Genomic DNA, 22,554 nt, shown 5'->3' with positions numbered 1-22,554 from the left:
TCTATGTGCATTCATCCACTGATAGGCACTTAGCCTGGTTCCATAAACAGCGATTTTGAATAGTGCTGTAAGTGCATGAGTAGACAGGCATCTCTGTAGGAAATTGACTTTGATTCTTTTAGGAATATACGTAGAAGTGGTATACATAGAAGTGTATCATAGGAGGTTCTAATTTTAATATTTTGGGGAACTTCATAATGATTTCTATAGTGTCTGGACTAGTTTACATTTCCTCTGGCAGTGGATAAGAGTTTCTTTCCCCCACATCTTTACCAGCATGTGTTACTTGTTTTCTTGCTGATAGCCATTCTGAGTGCAATCTCAGAGTAGTTGTAATTGACATATCCCTGACAGCTAAGCATGTTGAACTATTTTCATGTATTTATTGGCTATCTGTATTTCTTCATTTGAAAGTTTCCATTGTAATTCATTGATTGAATAATTTGCTTAGTTGTTTAATATTTTCAGTTCGTTATATATTCTGGATATTAATACACTGTCAGATAAGTAGCTGACAAATGTTTTCTCCCATTATGTAAGTTGTCTCTTCACTCTATTGATTATTTCTTTTGTTGTTCAGAAGCTTTATAATTTGATACAATCCCACTTGTCAATTCTTCTTATTATTTTCTGAGCCATTTTAGCCTATTCAGGAATTCATTTCCTATCCTTATATCTTAAAGATTTTTTCTTAAGTTTTCCTTGAGTAGTTTCAAAATTCAAGGTCTTTCGTTAAGATTTTTGATCCATTTTGATTTGATTTTTGTAGAGGTTGAGATAGGAGTCTAGTTTCAGTCTTCTACATGTCGGTATCCACTTTTCCAGCACTACTTGTTGAAGTGGCTGCTTTTTCCAACATGTATTTTTGGTGCCTTTGGTATCAGACTATCTAGACAAAGACTGGAAGACAGAGCCCAGAAGAAAGTCTGCTGCCACTTGGTGTCACTGGTTGTCCCCAAACAAAAGGCCCTATGACTACTAGATGAACACACACAAAAACAAAACCAGAGGAAGAAGAGGTAGCAAACAGAATGTCATCACAGACTACCCTAATGGGATAAAGAAAACCCAGTCGGCACTGATTCAGAACTTCATTAAACCAATATTAGTCCTTAGAGGATCAGAAGCCTATTCTCTTTCTTATTAAAATGTTTATTCTTTCTTTTTCTTTTTCCTCATTCACATTTCATACAGACCTTTGAAAACAGAGCACTTACTTTAAATATTCACATGTAAAATTTTAATTCTACTTCTCTTATGTAATTTCTCCGTTTAATCTCATTTCTTTGACCTGTCTTTTCCTGCTCAGCTATTTCTGATTCATTTTTTTGCTTTTATTCTCAAGATAGACTCTCAATAGGGCCCAGGATGGCCTGAAGTCTTCAATCTCCCTGCCTCTACCCACCAAGTGTAGGGATTGTAGGTGGCAGACTCCACATAGGCTTTCAATATTTCATCTTCAGTCCTCTCATCTTCTTCCCTTTTCTTTCTTCTCTACCCCTATTTAACTGTTTTTAATCCTCTTTAGGTGTTCAGTTGTATTAGTTTTTCTCCCTCTTTTCTTCTATCTCTAGCCCTCCTTCTTTAATTCTTCTTTGATGTCATAGTTTTTAGTTGAAGGTTTAATGCCTGTGTTTGTGTAGTAGTAGTAGTAATATTTTCTCTTTTCACTTTACCATTAACTTAATCTTCTTTATTCCCTTTTTTCATCTCATTCCTTCCTTCTATTTATTATTATTATTTATTATTTGCTCTATTTCTCCCTCTCCTTCCATTTTACTTCTTTATATTTCCTGTACTACTCACTGTTATTATTCTTCTTATTTTCATTCCATTCCTATCCTTTTTAACTACTGCAATCTTAGCTCACATAGTATTCTTTTTTTCCTTTATTCTTCTAATTCTATTGGAATTGTGGCAGTGACTGTAACCAGTTATTATTGTATTTCCTTAGTGGGTGTACCTGACCTGTGCTTGCTTCTGCAGCTACTTTTCTCCCTCTCTGGGTAGTTCTATTATTAGGCCAAGTGCTTTGAGCACGATTGGGTGAATATATGACTACTGAGCTCTACCCCCATTTCAAGGGTGAGAAATTGAACCTCAACCCTGACACAACCCAGTCCCACCAGAACATTGTGAATACTTCAATTGAAAGGATGTAGGAGATTAAGGCCTTCAAACAACAACTTGGCCCCAGTTGTGCAAACTCTAATGCAGAAACATAAAAAAAAATGAAAAAAAGGCAGCATGAATTCTCCAAAAGTTAACAATTCCAGACCAACAGACACTAATGATAATGAAGTGAATGAAATACCAAATAATTCAAAAGAGTGATTATAAGAATGTTAAACAAAGTCAAAGAAGACATGAATAAACACCTGAACTCAAAGAGAAAACAAATAGCTGAATCAAATATGAAGACAATGAAGAATATGAAAGGAATTCAATAAAGATGTAAAAATTCTAAATCCAACAAATTAAAATTTTTAAAATGAAAAGTTCAGTAAGTCATAAAAAATTCAGTTGAATGCACTATTTTTTCATTCCAATGGTAAAAATGTTACTGTCTGCAGGCCAAGAGGAGAACATTCTTCAAAATCTGACTTTGCTGGCAACCTGATCTTGGTCTTCCAGCCTCTAGTACTACAACAAAACACATTTCTTTTGCTTAAGCCACCCAGTCTATGACATTCTGATCTGACTAATATAATCCATTTGTACTTCTTTATTCTGACATGTCTTTTTTATGTCCTTTGTCTCTTTTTCTTATAGATTGTCAATGTTTTGTCATTGCTTTGTAGGAACTTTACATATTGTGCATTTTAACTCTTAATGATATAGTTTGTAAATAATTCTACACAGATTTATAATTTTATATTTTCTTTTATCTTTGTTTTATATATATTCACAATTGGAAGCTTTATTTTTTTCATTGTCAAATTGTTTATTTTTAAGACTATATTTGAAAATTGGTCGTATCATAGAAAATGTTCAGGAAAATACATAAAGAATACCAAAAATAATCTATATTATCAAGTTTGCTAAAAAATCAGCCATCAAATTTATTACAAGTTTTGGAATCACTATGTATATATGCTTCCATGAGAATTACAGGAGCTTATTTATGAAAAAAATGTTCTGCCAATGTCCACTACAGACGTCAGATTCAGGCTTTATTTTAAAGAAGAAAAAATGCTTTCCAGTATTTACAACTGATTTAAAACCTTGAAATGGCATAGTAGTCACCTAAAAGCACATTGCTGGATATAGATGTAGAATGTTCAGTAGAACCTCAAAAGTCATTCACCAACAACATACATATATCTCATAATAAAGGTCCTTAAATACAGCTGTACTAAGTGGGCAAGAATAGGCCTTACTTTTAAAGAGGAAGAAAATAAAATCTCTGAACAAGGTGATGCATATGGAGTTGATTATGACCTTTACGATTCCTTCTTCTTCTTTTAAAATTATATTTTCAACACACAACGTTTCTGTCCCTTCAGCAAGCCTGACATGTTCCTTCTTTAGTTGCACTACATACTGAATCTCATGATGCAGGTTTTGGTGACCTATCAACTTTCCATTTTCCTCAAAGAGATGGTCTATCTGCTTCCTCAACATTTCTATCACTTGGAATGTTCGCTCTCTTTCTTCATACATCTCTTTTGATCTCAGTTTTTCTTTTTCCTGAATAATAAGGATATATTTTTAAATATATCATTTTTTATAAGCTATGGACTTTATGTCTAACTTATATAAGAAAAAATCTCTCTTATAACATTAAAACTATGTACTTATATTGTCTTCTGTGATTTTTTATCTATGTCTAACTGCTTCAACCAACTGGAATTAACTAGATACTGTATTTTTCCCTATTAGTTCAGTGATATGAAGAACTCAAAATGACCAGGTAGCAGTTTCAATTTCAGTTTTACGTGTCTATTGTGTTCCTGAAGGCAAGTACTCCCCACTTGGAAACCAAGATATAGAAATTAGCAACACCTTGATGATGAAGGAAAAATTCAGCATGTAGGTTATAAAGTATAATACTTAGAGCAGCCCCTCTCATTTCTACCCCTTGAGACTCAAATACTTGAATTTTAGCAGTGCAGCAAAAGGCCATCTATTCATTGTTACTTTAAAGCATATATTATAGCTTGTAAAATAAAACCCCATATTTTCAGGACTTTTCATCCTATATGACATTTAACAAATGCTATATTTCCATGGATGGAGGTACAGTGTATTGCAGGAGGTGGTGGAGTGTCTCAAATGGTAGAGTGCTTGCCTAGCAAGTATAAGGCCCTGAATACAAACCCTAGTACTGTCCAAAAAAAGAGGATTGCAGGAAGGTAAACACATATCACAAATGCATATCTATTTCAGGAAGGATAAGCAAATGGTCCCATTCCAATGTAAAGAGTCCAACATGACCAACCTTCCATAAAGTGACTGGATAAACCCAATCTTAATCTGCTTTGTTCTTCTATAACATAGTATCCAAGATTGGGTAATTTATTTTAACAAAACAGAGATTTACTTCTTAAATTTTTGGAGACCAAAAGTGCAAGACCAAGTGAGAGACTTCTTGTTGCTAATCCTATGGCAGAAGGCAGGACAAGAGAGCATGTTGCATGCACACATGAGGGGAGGGGACTGAATTTATCCTTTGATTTGGAACACACTTCCAAGATGATTAACCCACTCCCTCAGTAAGAACATTAATCCACTCAGAAAGGCAGAGACCTCCTGTCCTAATCACCTCTTAAAGATCCCACCTCCCAACACTTACATTGGAAATTAAGTTTCCAATACACGAACTTTGGGGAATCTATTTAAACCATACAGCCCCCTTAGGAATACAACATTTCAGGGACCAAGCATTGGTTGGCCTATGATATTGGTAGGTAGCTACGGGGCTGTAGAAGTAGCCAAGTAAGGCTTAGTGATGATGAATACACATTGATGAACCAATGCACATTCCCAATTCTTGTCCCCTTGGCAACTTTGTACATCGGGACATTTAGCAAGCACTAGGACAGAGAGAGAAGATGCTGACTGACATTATGTAGAACATGTCATCTCATCAACTGATTATTAAGAGCTTTGTCTACAATGAAGGTCTTTTGCCAAATGTATATGGGACAAAAATAATCTTTAGAGCCTGGGCTCTTCCTGAGAGCTTCATTCATTGTCTTATTCCCCAGTCCTCACTTGACAACAATCTTTGCAAGTTCAACCAAACTATAAACAACTTCCAGTGAATTACTAAATAATCATAGATTTTCCACAAGATGGTCCAAAGTGCTCAATTGTGGTGTATGAAGTTCTTCCAACATGGAGGATTGTTCTCCTTTCACCACTGCCTTCAAAGTCCTTCCTTAGAGAGCTATGAAATTAAATCTTCTACTTGCATGTTTTTCTGATGGTGGAACTCATGTTTGAACTGAGGATTTTACACTTGCTGGGCAGATGATCTACCTTTGAGCTATACCTCTAGCCCTTCTATTTCTACTTGCATATGATGTGAGTATACTGAGTAAAACTATGCAAACACAATTCCAATAGGATTTTCCTCCTTACTACTCCAATTATAGGAGCATTCAGCATGAATTGAAAAAGAGATATGCTGATCTCAGCAGAGGTGAGTATGAAAGTGAGTAGCTTGAGCTGCCTGTTCATCAAATTTTTCATACTTTACATACCTGCCTGAGATTATCACTCTAAGGCCATTTCCATGTGACGACAGATTGCAGCTGCAAACACCAATTTTATGACTGATAGGTCAGATATCACTCACTTCATTCTGAGCAGTTAAGTTGCATAGGTATTTGATGCCCCATACTTATATATTTAGAGTCCCAATAATGGCAAGACAGGAACTGTTTCTCAAGAGGAGAATACTAGTCTGCAGAGGAAAACATAGATTTGTTTTAAAATGCTAACATGTGTATTAAGATTCTTCTCTTGGCCTTGGAAGGAGGCTGACTTAGTATCTCGAATTGCCACAGACACTGAGTAGGACTGGATCTATTCAGTCATAAAGACCAAGTGCAACAGCATCTTGATCTGCAGCCTAGAATTATTATAGCCTCCTCTCACTTTGGCCTTCTATTTAAAACCAAGGAAAATGTATTTCTGCTAGGCATCTGATGGCTCTTCCTGTCCAGCATAATTTTATACTGAGCTCAAATCTTAAAGATCCAACAGCCAATGCACTGCACACCTAGGCTGAAAGTCCACATTAATGCTGTTTTTCCTTTATACTATTCTTGCAATAACGTAGTAGTTAATACAGAAGTAGCAATTCTTTTTTATCCAAGACTCATTTAGGAAAGTGTATTTACTAACCTGTGATTTTTTTGTGGCAGTGTTTCACTGTAGAGCCAAAGCTGACCTTGAACTCCTGTCTCAGCCTCCCTAGTGCTGGAATTCCAGGAAGCCTCCCAGTGAATTTTACTGATGTTTTAGCTTCTTTTGTCATTGGTCATTTTTATCATAGTGCTTTCAAAGTTTTATATTTAGGAAACCTTAATGAAAAATATTAATATTCATATATTCTATCCTTGAGTGGGAGCCTTGGGGGCCAAGAAAATGAGCCCAAAGTGGGGAGGATAGCTCCCCACAGAGTCAGGGTTAGCATTCTTTGCAATGAGAGAAAGTGGCAGATACAATAGAAGGGCAAGGGAGTTATGCTGATGATAGCAGCTGGAAGTTGGATTTAGTGTTAAGGACTAGAATATTTGGGGTGGAGCACAGGTTGCTATTACTAAGACAGGGATGCCTAAGCTTATTCCTGGAGCATATTGGCAGCAATAGTCATCATAAAATCAGAAGCTAAACGTATATTGTTTGGTCAAGGTGGAGTCATGGAAGGAGATGGAGAGTACGTGACGTAGCACAGTTGTTGAGATCATGTACCTTTGAATCTGACAAATGAAAACTTGAGCACCTACTCCTCAAATTCCTATGTGAACTGAGGCAAATTACTTAATCACTTTGAACCTTAATTTATTTATTTGTAAAATGGAAATAATGCCAATAACTACCTTACAGAATTGTTGGAAATGTTGATTGGGGTTCAAACGACTCAATGAACCAAAAGCTCCTGGTATAGAATCAAGTACATAACAAACACATAGTAAGTGCTATCACTAATTATTCAGTTAATAGAATTAATGGTGGCTCCCTACCAGAAACTTTACAGTTATTACTGCATTTAATTCTCATAGAACCCTAAGAAAGGATATATTACTCACTTCACAGATAAGAAAACTGAGGCCCAAAGGGAATGAGCAATTACTAACAAATTTCTCCATCTGAAGCCCAGCAGGCTTCCCACAGAGCATATGCAGGGCTTGGGTGGATAATTACTTGTCTGAAGAGGACATAAGGGTCTGAAGGTTAGACTATACATCTGCTCCAATTTACTCTCTTTATCATTAGACTTTGAATTTCTAAGGGCCCAGCCTGGAAAATCACAGAGGGAGGCAATGGCAACTCCCACCCTGCCTACATTCATACTCCTCATTTCTCCTAGCCCAGCACAGTGTTTCCAGAACCTCTCTCAGGATCCTTATGAGGCTCACAATAGGCAGCCTCTCTGGTCCTCATTTAAAAACCTCTGGGTAGGAACACATTTTGTCCTTAGGGATTCATTAAGAAATTGAAGTTAGGAAGGGCCTCTCCCATTTTGTCTCTTTCCTGGATTCTCCCTCATCCCCAGATACAAGGCAAGTTTTCTCCTCATTCTCAGGCTGAGCAGTCAGCCTGGGCTGGGTGAGAGGCTCAATAAGCCTGTCTCAGTCCCCAAGTCCTATGTGGAACAGCCATCTGGGGAGCAGTACCTTCATTCCAGGGACTGTGATTCAGTACTAGCTCTACCTCTAATTCCCTGAGTGACTTTGGGACAGTAGAGAGCTCCTCTCTATCTCATCTGTTAAACTGAATTTGTGCATAGTCTCCACTATCCCCATCAGTTAATATGGCAGTAGAGATGAAGGTATTGGAGAAATTATAAATCCCTCTGCTTTACCACTGCAGTGTTTATTAGGTCTTGTATTATTGACGTGTCTTTGGCTATCACCACATCTTCCATTACTTTCTTGGGACTAATTTTGAAGTCCCAAGTGACATACTATAATAGAAAAGTGCATGACAGAGGTCTCAGCCTCTCTTAATATCATTTACAGAACTCCTTGCTGCTTTTAATAAAGCTGCAAGAGTTTGTGCAGCTTCCTGTCCCCTCACATCCCTTACATTAAGGAAACCTCACTGGCCTCTGTGCCATAGCAAGGTATGTTCTTTCATGGTCCTCCCTCCGCTCCCCTGTCACAGGAAAGGGATTTTAGTTGCTTTCTATGAATCAAAGCTCCTGGTTTTAGATAGGTAAAAAGAAAAGTTTCAAAAGCAGGAAAAAGAGACTTTCTGGGGATGAAATATCAAGTAAGTGAAAGAACTGAGTCCTCATAAATCGTGATCCTCACCACTGAGGATCCCATCAGCCTCAGACATCCTGAATGGAGAGTCCAGTGGTCAATACAGACAAATCACATATGCTTAGTCTCTTGTTTATTGAAAGGTAGGCAGTTGCTTTTGCTCTGATCATTACTGGCTTACTTTTAAGGAATATTTCTTGTGATTGTACATAACTGCATGCTCATCTAACAAAGGGAGATACTGTGACAGCTTAACTTTGTTGTGCGTTTCACAAAAAACTCTTTTATCTCCTGCAAATCGTATCATTCCTTCAAAGTCCTTCACAAATTCCAATTTGTTCAAACACTCTTTCCTAATTCCTATTAGCCACAATGATGCCCTCTTTTTCAGTAATTATATTTATCAACTATGTAGTTCCCAAAGATGAATCAGACATGAATTCTGTCCTTAAATTGAACTGGAGTGGCTAGCGTAAATAACAAAACAATTGCTCTAGAAAGTTAGTGCCATGCAGAATATAATTAAAGTGCACCTAGAATGCTAAAGACAGAGGTATCACTTTTAAATGGTCACAGATAGATCATGGTAGTACTTCTGGGGTTGACTCACAAAGACCTTGTGTGACAAGGGAAGGGCATTCTATACAGAGAAAATAGCATAGGCAAAGATGAGGATGTAGGAAATCCAAATGGTTGCAATTTGATGATATCAGTTAATACAAAGAGAGAAGTTGGGGGCAGCTACTGTCTGTAGTCATGACCCACCTAAGGGGAACCTTTGGACTTGAACTACTGCAGCCTGCAAAGGAAGATGTTGGGATCTACAATGACATAGGTAAAGAGACTGTGGGGTGGGGCTTGGAGTCATGAGCCTGCATCCCAAAGAAAGTCAGGCAAAACTGAAGGAGAAGGGTCTTACTCCATGATCCCTGAGATGCCCTGGGTCACGTGAAGTTGTAGTATGTGTAGTGCATAAGATAGGAAAGGGTTCTGGAGAGAGACTACCTTGGTTCAAAGCCTGTCTGGAGCACTTGCTCTATGTACTCATGTTTTTTTCTTGCTGTAAAATAGGGATTAAAATGTAGCTACCTTTATCTTAAACAAGAAAAAATATCATTTTGTTTTTCTTTTTTCTTTTACAAAATTGGAGAACAAGAAGGCTGAAGAAGTCTTTCCCAGGGCAGGGGGTGGAGGGGTACCAGTGGGAGCAGGGAGGTGGCAGGTAAAGTGAGTAGGAGGGTGAATACATATAAAAATTTGTACACATGTATGTAAATGCAAAAACAATACCTATTGAAACCATTCCAGGAATGGGTTAAGGGGGGATAAAGGACAACAGTGAAGGGGATGAATTCAAATGCCAGTGTACCTCCACCCAGTACAATGCAATGACAAAAATAAAAAAATTGTTTCTCAGGGATTTGGGGAGGATTTGGTTAGCTAATACATGTAAAACCTTTAGAACAATGCCCAGTGCCTAGCACAGAGGCAGTCTCTCATGACACTCAGCTGTGAGTATTATCTCAGAGAACTCTGAGGAAATTGTCAGTATTAAAGATATTGGATATGGTAGATGAAGAGATTTGGGGTTTCTCTTTTAAAATCTGGTTAATTGTGATGTAAGAGTAGGTATGTTTCAACCAGCCTCAGAAGATGGTCCTAAATAACACTATAATCTATATTAATTGCAGATATTTTGGAAAATTGAAAAAATTGGCCAAGGATTTGTGGGCTTTCTCAGGTGAACTGGTTTGGTTTGCACCTTTATTGGGGGAGGGGAAAGAGTCTTGAGAGCATTTATTATATAAGACTCAAATAGAAACATTAGAAGGAACACTAATGTTTCCTTCTAATGTTTCTATTTGAGTCTTATATACTCATATCTAGGGATCCAGATTCTGCAAAATCCTGTAACTCCCAAGAAAGCTCTAAGCTGCTTTATGGTATGGAGGAGTGGGAAATGGAGGATTGGGTCGATTACCTCATGACTCAGGGAGGGAGTCTGTCCCTTTAAGAACACACCTAGGTAGGTGACCTGTGGGGGGTAGGGACTGACTGTTAGGATTTAGGTTAAATGTAACATTCTTGTATAAAAGAGAGCTCTACCTTATTTTTCATATAATTTTGTAAATGTTTGTACCATGTTTAGATAAAGTATAGACACAACACTGTTACAAAGTGGTCATTTAAGACACATGAGCAAACATGTAAATGAATTTTGATTTAGTAGTAGTACATAAAGCTTGACAAGATCAGCATAAAACACAAGTAATTTATGTGATAAAATCTTTCTCTGTAACAGTTTTTGTAGCTGTTACTCAGAGTAGAACAATAGTAAGATAACCTTGTTATTTTAGACATAGAGAATTTGATTTCAGTTTGACACGACCTTAAAAATCTTTTAGGCAACTCTTAGTTAATTTTAACTGTATCAGACCAAAGCCTTATATTATACACTTTTAAAACTTACTCAGACCTTCATATAACATATTAAACCCTTTGATGGCTTGTCCTTATCACTCTTATTTGAAACAATCTTTAGGAAAAAAACCCTTCTCTATAAAATCCAAAAAACATTCCTTTTTCCTTTAACTTCTCAAAAAATACCTCCAATACTTATCTATATCCTTTCCAGTTGTTTACTTTGTAACTTGCATTTTAAAATTAACTTTTATCTGGAGCACTAATTAGTAGCCCTTGTTTTTTTTTTTTTAAGGAATTTATGATAGGCATAAATCCTCATGTCCCTCAGGCTTGAGGGGATATTGTTTGTGTGTGGAACCTGTGAGGGATTTTTGAGTTTTATTTGAATAAGGACGGCTGTCCTGGCTCACACTAAAGTCATCTCATCAGTCCACACTGTGGAATCTATTTGTTCTTGAAGGAAGGGGAAGCAGAAATAGCTTCCTAGGGGGTGGAGAATTTGAGCTTTTAGTTGAGATAGTAAATTCCATCCCAGCAGAGGCACTGGAGTTCCAGGAACCATAAAGAAAGAGTGACAGAAGAAGAGGTCTCCCCAAGAGCAGGCCACAGATCAGGTAAACTAGCACTGTAGGGGCTGGCCAGATTTGCACCAAATGATAAGTTTTGTCATTGGACCAGGGACTGGGAGAGAAAGGTAAGAAAGAGAAATGGGCTCTACTGTCTAGCAGGAAAATGACCTTTCACATTTCTGCCATTATGGTTCCTCAACATTGATGCCAAGAAGTGGAGCATGGAGAGGAGGCCAGGACCCATCAATCCACAGGAGGTGGCACTTTGCATTCCATCTGGAAATGGGGGCACTTAGACCTCCAGTGGTTACCCTTGAAGAGAGGGCAGGGTCCCGGTTGGGGGCGAGGCTGTCTCCTGGGCTGTTCTCCTTAAGCAATCTCTGCAGAAGTGCCCCTCCTTTCCACCATGGTAGCAAGTTCAGGATGCAGGCCCCAGTAGGCTGGGGACCTCTCTGAGAGCAGCAATAAGGTCATGATATCTCTTACCATTTTCTCTCCTGTTAGTAAGGTCCCAGACATACAGTCATACAGACATAGTTATACATAGAGACAAGGCTAGCTGTATTAGTTGATCCAATGACTTTTCTTCTTCAGCCACAGACTGAGTATTTTACAAATATCTGGGGCTGACTGTGTTAGAAATTTATCTTTGAGAACAACATCTCTCACCTGTGACTCTGGGTCCACAGTGTGCTTTCTGATAGAGTCCTCAAGATGTTGCAGAAAGGTAAGGGGGTTTTCTTCAGGGCATTGTTGTAAAGCAAAGTTGTTATTTTACATTGTCACCTGACACTCTGGAGAGTAAGTCTCTGAACCGTTCTGGGCCTCAGTTTCCTCACTTGAAGAATGAGGGATCTGGTCTAGGTTAAACTACTTTCTTCCACTATGAAATGGCTAAAGTGACATTGATGCCACTTATCTTAATTATCATTTTGTTTATTTAGCAATGCTGTGCAATTGAACCCAGGGCCTTGCACATGCTGAGCAGACACTCTTCCACTGAGCTACATCCTTATCCCCAAATATTTTTCCTTTGGCTCTACTGGGACTTGAGCTCAGGACTTTATGTCTGCAAAGTGGCACTCTATTGCTTGAGCCATATCATCAGCCCCTTTACTGTGGATCTCTCAATGGGACTGCCTGTGCCCCTGGAGGTATAGGCACATTTATCCCTCATTTTTAGGTGCCACTAGTATTGGGGCTTATTGTAAATGGTAATCATTTCCAACCTGAGTGGCCTGGGCCAGAACCCATTACTTTTCTTATAAGGAAAGAGTCTGGTCTAGTAGAAGTATAATATCCTTTCATGCCAATTCAAAGGTTTGGATCACAGAGATAAAGACTTGGATGCATTTGTTTGGGCGTCAGTATAGCTGTGCAGATGTTTTTAAATTTCCCTTAGATCTGATAGCTGAAGGGGACTTGCCCTCTTCCTATCATTACCTGTTGTGGGGAAGCACCCATTAGGAGGTTCTGAATTTTAGGGTGGCTTAGAAGGTAGGGAAGAGGGTGGAGCAGCAGGGATGAGGGCCTTGTCATTGGTAAGGGGCTTTTTTGGTTCTCCTTTCCCATGTTTATCCTGTGGCTGACAAAGAATGGCCAGGATTTGAGTAACTAAATAGCAATTATGGAGCCAATCTGGGTGGTCTCAGAGATGAAAATGAGAAGTTTAGAAACCACAGTAATGCTCATTTTGCTGTTCCTAGGACTATAACCTTGAACTAACAATTGGTTTACAAAGGATGGGTTCTGGAGCCTGAAGCATGAGGTGGGGCTGGGAGCAGGACTGGCACAAGGTGCCCCCTCACACACACATACACCCAGGACAAGCAACCATTTCTGTGTAGGCCTGATTCTGCAGCCTGTTGCCCCTCCCCCTTTCCTGTGTATCCATGCCTGTGCACACATGGCAGTGGGCCACAGCCACTGCCATGTGCAGCTGGCAGCCTAGGATGTGTATTGGGTCCTTTCTATGGATTCTCTTATCTATGGCAGGAGTTCTGTTGTGCCCAGGGGCCAGTATCCCTGTACATGAGCACGCCTCTTTGTTTTCCCTCCTCCCCTTGTGGAGACGGAGTTAGGGTGTGAGTGTGGCAGCTGCAGTTTTTTTTTTCTTGCAAGCCCTTCTGCCTTCACTGGTGTCTAGCAGTTGATTTAAAATTGCTTTAGACCAAGGGGGTTGACAAACTAGTGGCAATAGCTTAAGTTATAACCATGCTACAAGTTATTCATGGGAGGTCAGGGTCCCAGGAAGCCCAGGGAGGGGAAGTCATACAGAGACAAAGGACACTGAGTGAGACCATGGAGGAAGCAGAAAAGGTGTCCTGCATCTTAGGTAAGGGAGGGGAAAGCAGAGCCTGTAGGCATGACACATGCCTTAGGGATTAGCAATCACCTGTGCCTTTAGGTCACTCCCATTGACTGGTAATAGAATACTTTCAGCAACATGAAACCTCTACTATCGGGTCACTCTCTCAGGCAGCAAGGACATTAGATTGGGGAAAAGAGAAGCAGTCATCAGATGCCATAATCAATCAGGACTCCCCCAATGAAACATGAAGGGTACCTGAATAAACCCCAGGCTTGTTCTCAGCTTACAGGGAGGGAGCATGAGTTCCCCAGAGCTGGAATCGCCATGAGGCCAGAGTAGGCTTGACACCATGACTGGAAATTCCCTCAGGAAGATAGGAAGAGACAGGCAGGGTAAGAAGTGCAAGAAGTCTGATTACATGGGGAAGGAGGAGGTTCGGGAGAGGATTTAGTTGGTTTAGAGGCTAATAGAATCTGCACAGGGGAACAGGCAGTGCAGAGGGAGGGTTTGGTGTGGAGATAGGAAAAAGATTGGATGTAAGGTATTTCCTCCCATTTACTAGCATGCTCAGAGAAATTGTATACATCCGGTAAACTATTGAGATAGAAAGTGCCATTAAGTGGCCATTTTGAGCCATTGTCTAATGGACATTGGGGCCAGAACTGATTACAGAGAAAAATGAGCTTTCAGGGCTTAAGATCAGGCATGAGGCAATGGGGCCCAAGCTTGGCCAGGAGACACCCTAATAAGGAGTCTGAGGGAATTTGGGATGGTCCAACTCCCATGGTAAGGCCTCAACTGAGGAGAGGATATGACAGGCATCCCTGAGATATCAATTCCTCAGGAGAAAATAGAGATAGAACTCCCAGGAGGGACATCTCCATCACTGGGGGCCCACAGTCCTAGGGGACCCAGTCCCCAGGGATGAGAGAGAGAGCCAAGATTTAGTGCTAGGATTTTGAGGAAAAGAGAAAGTGAAATTATGGCTCTGCATGTGAGTAGGACTCACTGAGAGAGGACCTTGAGGAAGGATTGACTGGTGGTGGATGGCAATTGGAGGTGCACTGAAGTGGAGGAAAGTCCCTATGAGTAGTGAGGATGTCTTCTAGGATTGGGGGTTACAGAAAAGCAGCTCAGATCCTGGAGGAAGGGAATTGGAGTTTGGAGGGAGAGAGAGAGGGCAGGATGGGGAGGGCCTGGAAAGCAAGGTCAGTGCCAGGAGTGCACTTGATCTGAGTCACGACATCAAAATGTTAGGAAAAATGTCACTCACAAAGAAAGCTCAGGAGAAAAGTCTCATGTCCAAGAGCAAGGTTTAATGGCAGGCTCAAACTGCCAGGCTGGCCAGGGAAAGATGGCCCAGTGCTGACTTTGGGCTAGGTGTGGCTTTTATAGAAGAGGGAGCTTGAGGAATTTAGTGTGTGCACAGGAGTCTCCAGGCATGGTGGTGCAAGCCAGCAATCAACGAGGCAAACAAGTGAGGCCTGAGGATAAAATGGCTGCTGATTCACAAAATGGTGACATTATTACTTTATCACCCATATGTTACCTATTATGGAGAATGCTACAGTGAACATGGGCGTGCAAATAACTCTTGACATGCTGACGTCAATCCCTTGTATATAAACCCAGAAGTAAGGTTGCTGGATCATAAGATAATTCTATTTTTACTTTTTGGGTGAACACTTTTTGTGCTCTTTTTCTTGTGAAATTATACCTACTTATATTCCACTGATGACTACCAAGATGGCTTATTTTCCCACATCTTGTCAAACAAGTTTGGAAGAAATTCCAGAGGGTAATGAATTCAAGTGAAGTCTCAGCAAAAAAATGTTAGCAAAACCCTATCTCAAAAAATGTGGAGGCTGGAGATATGGATAGCTTGACTAGTAAACATGAGGCTTGGATTCAGTCCCCAATTCTGAACAAGCAAAAAGGCCATCTGGTCCCCCAGGTCTATCACATTCTGTTACATCACCCCAATCTCTTTAGGCTGCATGATTGTGAACTAACAGCTCCTCCCAGGTATAATCAGTAGGCTGAAGTCCGTACTTGGGAGCTGCAGTTCTACAGTAGGATAGAACCTATGGCATGAGTTCTACTTCAACACCAAATCAGGATCAATTACTTTGAAGACCTCAGTTATAGACAATGTCAATAGAGTTTTGAAGAATGCCAGCCTACAGGAATTAATGTTGGATAAGTTAAATCTTACTTATCTGAAAGTTTTTGGTCTTTTCCCACATGATAGAAGAAAATTTTTATTGTGTTGTAATTTAATTTGCAATCCTCTAATTAAAACTGAAGTTGATCACATTGTCTTGTTTTAAGAAGTATTTATGAATTTATCTTTGAAATGTTGCTAAAATCTTTACCTCATTTCTCTATTAAGATATTGATCTTTATATATAATATATATAAATAATATATATAAATAGATCTAGATTGTTTTATTTTTATTGTGTTTGTATCAATTGAGTTTATATATTAAAGTTCAGTCTAGGAAGTAGAAACAGTTCAGTATATGTAACAATTTTGTATGGGATTTACGCTTTAAACATTTGTTTTAAAGAACGTTGGCTAAATAATCTGAAAAAGAGCAAATTTGCTAACCATCTCTGGTCGTGGTACAGGAGCTGGAAACTGCAAGTCTGGCTGAGGCAGTAGAACTGCATAGGAGGCAACTGAAAAAATCTGGAGAATATTGACCCTTCACAGATACCACCACATAGAGTTTGCAGCAAAGTCCCTGGTCACTGTGGATCACCTGGTGACAATCAGGATGGAGAGATCTAAACAGTGCAAGGAAAACCTAGAACCCTGCAGAATCCTTAATCTGCTCCCCTCTGTCTAAATCCTTAATCTCTCTGTCTAAACTCCACAGATTAAGGGCTGCTGCAAATTCCCCTTGTGGCCATCCTTAACCTGGAAATTTTAGGGAATGGAATTTGGTGAAATGTAGTTCCAGCTTAGTTAAATTCCCAGCTTTTCTGAATTTTAATAGATTCATCAATTTTGATATTTTATTTGTATTTTCTATGCCTTGAGTCATTTTATATTATTATAATCTAATTTTTCCTAATAATGTTGCAGTTTAATTTGTACATGTAAATCTTTGATCCATTTAGAATTAATTTTTGCAAGATATGTGTGTGAGGTATGTATACAATTTATTTTTTTCCACATTGCTATAATATTGCCCTGATAACATTTGTTGAATAAAATATTTCCCATTCACTTCAGGCATTACTTATGTATTTAATTCCTGTATTATTTTAGGTCACTATTCTATCCTGCTGTTCTTGCACAGAAACATAGTTGTGGGTCTATACTATATTTTAGAAGCTGGAAGACATAATCCATCCTCACTCATTTTTCTAGCTGTTCATCTTATATATTTTTCAGTAGCAAAAACTTAAGCACCAAGTTGATGTTTATGTTTTAAACATACTATTGGCAGTTTATTGGGAATTGCCATAATTCATTGATGATGTAGTGATAAATACAAATACATCCAATCTAAAACATGATTGTTCAAAGCTAATTTTGTACTTTTTAATGTACATTAATGTTTTCTTTGTAAATTATTTTACCCTCTTGTTTTCTTTCCTTTTCTTGAGTTAATTCATCATTTAACAACTTCAGTTTCCTCTTCCCCCACTCAAAATACTAGCTCTATATTTCTCTTTTCTAATCAAGATTTTCTTTTATCATTATTATTTTTATGGTTCCTTTGCTAACACCTGAATTTGATCATTTAATTAATTTTGATCCTTTTGTTTTTAATACACTTTTTGAAAACTATGAATATTCTTCTGAACACTGACTTAAAACACATGTTCTAATGTATTGAGTTTATTATGTCCCTTTTCTTGTCCCCCAGATATTCCCTAGTTTTAATTTTCAATGTTTATTCCAACTCTCTATTAAATATTTTTAAATATTATTTTTACTTTTAAATAATTTTTCTTTTAGTAGAGTTGTAATCAGATATTGTCTGTATTATTTATTCTTTGCAATATGCTGCATTTCTCGCTTTATACATGCACTTTATCTCAAGCCTAAAATTTTTAATTTTCATCTTTAAACACAGACTAATTGTACAATTTAAGTCATTTACTTTCTTTTTTAGAGAGAATAACTGTTTAATGGGCACTTGGAAAAACATATAAATCAATTGGTTCTACCTCTTAGGTAAGTATGTACAGAGTTTTTTTTAGCCTTGCTTTATTCCATCCATTTTAAGCTATGTGGACTGAGAGTCATTAAAATCTAATAACTATTTCCTGTTTCTTGAAATTTCTCTGTAAATTCCTTTTACTTCTTGCATTATGAACCAATGCTATATATTTGGGCCATTCATTTTCTTAATTGTTATTATGATTTGTGATTATTATTATATAACTTGTGATTTTTTAAAAAACTCCCATCTTATGATCATGATCCAGGCTTAATTTTTGTTTATGTTTGGTTGGTATTCCTTTACCTTTAACATTCCTAAGTACATGTGTTTTGCAAGATATTTAGGCATTATCTTAGAGTAGAACTTTCTTAGATAAAATTTGAATTCATTTTTTTACTTGATGAGTTTGTCCTACTTCTATTTTTGCATGTTAGGCTGATTGATTTTATTGTGTAAAAGTTATAGTATACAATTTATAATACTTTATTTTGTAGGATTATTTTCTTCATAATTCAGAAGATGAGTTTTAGGATTGCCTTTATAACTTAACTTTATGTATATAACTAAAGTCCATGTATTCAGGCAATGTATACTATTTCCTTATCTTTCACCTTTTCTCTTTATATTACCAAGTGATTTATTTGGTTATATTATGTAATCTTTTCCTTTTTGCTGATTTGCACACTTTTTGTTTTGTATATTAATTTTTCATAAAAGAGAGAAAATGTGGGATACTTGTCTTGGTGGGACTGGCTTATTTCATTTTAAATGATGATTCAGTTTCATTCATTTTCTAGCAAAAGACATAATTTCATTTTTCTTAACGGGCTGTATAAAACTCCCATTTTATAAATATATATATATATATATATATATATATATATATATATTTCTTTATCCATTCTTCCCTCAATGGGCACATGGTCTGAGCTCAAAACTGGGCTATTGTGTATGCTGCTGTGATAAGCATGAATATAAAAGTATCTCTGTAGTGAATTGACTTTTATTCTTTTGGGAATATACCCAAAAGTGGTGTGGATGAATCACATAGGAGTTCAGCTTTTAATTTTTTTGATGAAACTTCATAACGATTTCCATAGCGGCTGGAATAATTTACCTTCTCACCAGCAGTGGATATGAGTTCTCTTTTTCCCTGCATCCTTGCCACCATTTGTTTTTGTTTTTTTTGTTTCATTTGTTTCCTTGATGATAGTCATTCTGACTGAGGTGAAATGGAACCTCAATGTCATTCATTTCCCTGATGTCTATGGATGTTGAATAATTTTTTATGTATTTATTGGGTGTTTCACTTCTTCATTTGAATATAGTTTTTGCAGTTAACTTGCCAATTTATTAGTTGGATTATTTGTTATTTTGGAGTTCAGTTGTTTGAGATCTTTATGTATTCAGGACACTACTTCCTTGTCATATGAATAGCTAGTAATGATTTCTTCTCATTGTGCAAGCTATCTCTTCACTCCAGTAATTTTTCCTTTTGTTCTGCACATACTTTTTAATCTGATTCCATCCTATTTGTAAAATTTTGCTCTTATTTCCTAAGATATTGGAGTCCTATACAGAAAGTCTCTGTCTATCCCCATATCTTGAAGTGTTTCCCTTATGCTTTCCTCTATGTGTCACAGTTTCAGGTGTTCTATTAGGGTCTTTGATCCATTTTATTTGATTTTTACACAAATGTGATTTTTTAGATTCAAATGATATCTTTAAGCCCTTGGCAACAGAACATGGGAAAATCAGCACATTTATACTGCATCCCATATACTCACCCCCTGCTATTTTTAATGATTTTACTTTTTCAAGTTTTAAAAACATTTACATTTTATTCTAAACCCATACCTTCCACAAATACTTTAGGCTTATTATGATAGGCAAGTATATTTAAAACTAACTAGCAGCTCATATACTGTATACTTTATATTTTCTCGGTTAACGCAAAGTTTGTTTTTTTTTTTTAAATACCATCTGCTTAAAAACTCAAATGCTTTCTCGTTTCAATAATGACTAATTTTAACAATACTACTTGAGTTCTTGCATTGCAAAATTATTTTTAGACTTAACTGATAGCTGAATACTTATAATATTTTGTGTATCACATTTTCTTTTCTTTCTTTTTAGGCATTGCACTAATTGGTTCCATTACATTCTGGCTTTGCACTCTATTTTGAAGAAATAAAAGATTAATTTCTTAAGAATTGACGTTTGTGTGTGTTATTGATGTTCTTGTTTTCATTTTGCCTAGCTACCTATTCATTTTTTAATCATTGATATCCAGTAGTATTACAATGGTATATAAAAATGCTTGCACTCTGAATTTTTCCTGTGATAAAGTGTGCTTTGAATTTTTACATTCAAGTACTCTCTTATTTCTGTAAATTTTCTTATTAAACTAACTTTAAATAATTGGTCTTTATTATTTTAATTTCACTCATTGGTGACTCCAATTGTATATCTTTTCTATCTCCTTTTCTTGAATAAATAAAGTAATTGAGAGGACTGATTCTTTTTCTCTTTGGACCTTTCCTTGCAAGAGCTCATGCATCCAAAGTCTGGGGCCAATGAAACAGCTATTACTAAATTCATCCTTCTTGGATTGGTGGAGACTCCAGAGCTGCAACTAGTTGTCTTTGCACTTTTCTTCTGTGCTTACATGGCCACAGTCGGGGGCAACCTCAGCATTCTGGCAGCTGTCTTGGTGGAGCCCAAACTCCACACCCCTATGTACTTCTTCCTGGGAAACCTATCAGTGATGGATGTTGGGTGTATCAGTGTCACTATTCCCTCAATGTTGAGTTGTCTCTTGTCTCATAAGTGTACAGTTCCATATGAAGCTTGCCTCACATAGCTTTTCTTCTTCCACCTCTGGGTGGCGTGGTCTTCTTTGTGTGACAGCCATGGCCTATGACCGATTTATGGCCATCTGCCGGCCCCTCACCAACAGCACCTGCATGAGCTAGACAGTCCAAAGGATATTGGTGGCCATATCTTGGGCTTGTTCCTTTGTCAGTGCCCTAACCCATACTGTGGCCATATCCACACTCAACTTCTGTGGTCCCAATGTGATCAATCACTTCTACTGTGACCTCCCCCAGCTCTTCCAGCTCTCTTGCTCTAGCACCCAACTCAATGAGCTGCTGCTCTTTGGTGTGGATTTCATAATGGCCAGTACCCCAATGGTTCTTTTTCTTCTCCTATGCCCATGTGGCAGCTGCAGTTCCACAATTCCGTTCTGTCAAGGGCAGGAAGAAAACCTTTTCCACATGTGGCTCCCACCTCACTGTAGTTGCCATATTCCATGGTACTGGTATTTTTAACTATATGCATCTAGGTTCAGCCACACTTTCAGATAAGGATAAAGCTGTTGGAATTTTTAACACAGTCATCAACCCCATGTTGAACCCAATCATCTATAGCCTCAGGAAACCTGATGTACAGGATGCCCTCTGGAGAGTGATCATTGGGAGGTGGTCATTGACTTGAGGAGATCAAAAGTAGCCCTTTCTTCCTCTGTCTTTCTGAACTAATGGAAATATACTATAGAACTATGGACTAGGACCCATGATCCAGAAGTGCTTCTATCTCCCTGAGTTTGAGAACTTTTGTATTGGATAATAATTGTTATCTCCCAAGAAAGCTCTTCCCAGTTTTAGGAAATAGTATAAAAGTTACAGAAGGCCAACCCATTTGAAAAATTACAATTTCATTCACTGTGACTTCTCTGCAGTTTGAGTTCCCAGAAGCATCCCAGGAACCATTCCCCTGGAGAGGTCATATTTTTCCTCAAGTTCACTTACAGTTGATTTGTTTATAAAACATAGGCCTTGGGCCAAATCATAGGTCTTTCCTCTTTTGTGACACAAAGATTCCATAAATACAGAGGTGATGAATGAGAATCCATGTGGTAATATGTTCTCTAGTAATTCTGAATATCATAATACCTCTGTTCTCTGCATTGACCTGTTTTTAGATGTTAAAATGCCATTTATATGTGTGACATATTTTATGATGCAAAAGTTAATTTACCTCATCTATCCTTTCCCTTAGTCTTCCAATCTTTTGTAAAGACAGCAAACTATAAACATTATTTAAATATTTCAAAAATCCTTAGAGACTTAATACAAGATTCCCCTCTAAATTTTCTCATCACCAAACTTTCTATCTCAGATAATCCATAGTTAAAAATGTGAGCCATGGTAATGCCTGTTATAAGTTTCCCTTATCAATAGGATAGTGTGGCTGTGACCTAGAACATTATCTCATCTTTCTGTTTTTCCAACATTAAGTTCAGTTATTATTTAGATGAGTGTTCCTTCCAGCATTATATTTAAGACTGATTGCCCATTACTGAGAGCTCTATTATACCATTGATATTTCTTGATATATTCCTCTAAAACTTTCTTCAGCCTCTGTTTGTGGCTTGGTTTACAGGTGTTATTTGATGTGGGTGAAAGGACTAGGAGGGTTAGAGAGGTAGAAAGAAAAGATGTGAAAGAAGGAAGAAAGCAAGATTAGAGGTAGAACATTTGTGTGAAAGTGAAAATATAAGATGGAGAATAGGGAGAAATATTGAACTGCACACAAAGTGGTGCTGAAAGTAAATAGTATTGG

The 22,554-nt window shown here is 37.7% G+C and overlaps 1 pseudogene; it reads left to right on the top strand.

The window, feature by feature from the left end:
* Window positions 1–20,482: 20,482 nt before the first annotated feature.
* LOC109680872 (olfactory receptor 3A1-like) lies at window positions 20,483–21,426 on the top strand (annotated as a pseudogene).
* Window positions 21,427–22,554: the final 1,128 nt, after the last annotated feature.

The sequence above is a fragment of the Castor canadensis genome, chromosome 11, assembly GCF_047511655.1.
Source record: "Castor canadensis chromosome 11, mCasCan1.hap1v2, whole genome shotgun sequence".
NCBI classification, from domain to species: domain Eukaryota; kingdom Metazoa; phylum Chordata; class Mammalia; order Rodentia; family Castoridae; genus Castor; species Castor canadensis.
This window is presented reverse-complemented; position numbering and strand designations above follow the sequence as displayed.